General features: G+C 37.0%; 1 pseudogene; it reads right to left on the bottom strand.

The window, feature by feature from the left end:
- Positions 1-908: 908 nt before the first annotated feature.
- Positions 909-1080, bottom strand: LOC132000345 (U2 spliceosomal RNA; annotated as a pseudogene).
- Positions 1081-1787: the final 707 nt, after the last annotated feature.

Here is a 1787-nt window from a genome sequence, read left to right as displayed (position 1 = left end):
GCCACACACAAGAAGTTTCTTGATTCTTTTTAGAGCTGATTCTGTGTAATATAATTGGTTATTCCTCCTCTGAAACATAATTATATTACATATTTTTATATTTCCTTCTGCTGCTTCTATGGTGACACCATTTACATATCTCCAGTGATTAGTCATGAAAATGGGCCATATGCTTGTAACACATACTATCTAGGTTTTCAATCCTGTTAGTTTAAGCTGTGGACAATTACATAAATTCCTTTCTTACTCACTGTGCTGCAAATGCTGAATAACTAAACTATCTTACTAATGGAGCATCAGGTTCAAGAAAATGATTTTGCCAGAATTTAAAAGGCAATCTTTAGCTACAGATCAATGGCTGGATCTGAAAGACTACCCATCTCAGGAGATAGCATTTCAAATATGTTATTTTTCCTTTGCCCTGATAACAACTGGCAATAACAGCAGAGAACATAACAGAATTAGGGAGAAATCCATTTCATGGAATGGGTGCATGTATGTACAGGGGGCCAAGGGATAGAGGACAGATTAAGCTACAGAAGAAAATATTCTGGTGATCATAAAATGTATATAGTGCTGTAGGCCAGCCCTGTATTTAATATGCATAGTGGTATATCATATGCATTATGATATCTATTACCTAATGCATAAATTAGTCTTCTGTTTAGTCGTTAATACACAAGGCTAAGTGATCAAGGAAATATCCTATCTTGATACAAAGAAATGTTCTTTGAAGTTTATTGGTTAAGTTTCTGTCCTTATGTGACATATGAGGTTTATGAAACACTTCTCCTTATTAAAGAAAAATATTATGCCACAAGCCTTCAATTAAACAACCATCTCAGGAAAAAGGAAGATAAAGAGAAATACAGTTAATTAATCATGCCAACCATTCTCTGAAGATATTAGCCAGGACTTCAGGAATTAATTAGAGTAATATTAATACAAAAAAACTATTAAACTACATCCATGGCTTTTACATCTGATAAAACATTCCTAGTAAAGATAGGTTATTTTGTCCAGTTAAGTGAGCAAGCACTGTTTCTACACTTGATCTCAGCCAAAAGGCCGAAAAGTGATTCTTCCAGGGTTTTTAGTACTGTAGACTGTGTCAGAATTCCCAGAGAACCGAGGCAGCTCTGGGGTCATTGTTTGTCTGGCCTGCCAATGTATCCCACAACTCACTCCACAAAAGATCCCAAGGTGTGGAAACAATAAGTAATCTTCTTGGTTTCTAGTAAAAAGTTAGTTGTTCTGGGAATAAAATGCACCATTATCCAATCTCCAAGTGGGAAAACTCAATAAAATGCAGTAAAAGTATAATGTACAAGAGGAGGCCATAAAGCTTCATGTCTAATGCTGCTGACCACCCACGGAGACAACTGCAGAATCCCCCACAATCCAGTACCTCAGTCAAGTGAATTTACTTTACTACTAAGGAGCAGATGCTATACACTTTCCTCTAAATGTGCTGCCATAGCAAATCTGTGACCAGAAAACTCCAACAACATCACTTCAGTGACAGCTTTGGCTCCCCCATATGATACCCCTTCTGTTTCAGGCCACCTTTCTAGAATGGCCTTAGCCAGAAACCAGACAGCAACTGTTTTGATCATGTAAAAGTATCAAACCAATTCACTTTCAACTAAAAAGAAAAATACTATTGATATGACAGTCTCAAAAGTCTAGATACTGACTTTTGAGGTGGTCTGAGTCATCTGGAATCTCAGTGGGGACTTAACCATTCATAACAACAGAAGATCATGGAGGCACAGAAGACAAAGGGC

This window comes from Mustela nigripes, chromosome 13, assembly GCF_022355385.1.
Source record: "Mustela nigripes isolate SB6536 chromosome 13, MUSNIG.SB6536, whole genome shotgun sequence".
NCBI lineage: Eukaryota > Metazoa > Chordata > Mammalia > Carnivora > Mustelidae > Mustela > Mustela nigripes.
The sequence above is the reverse complement of the archived record's forward strand: the minus strand, read 5'-3'. Positions and strand labels throughout refer to the sequence as shown.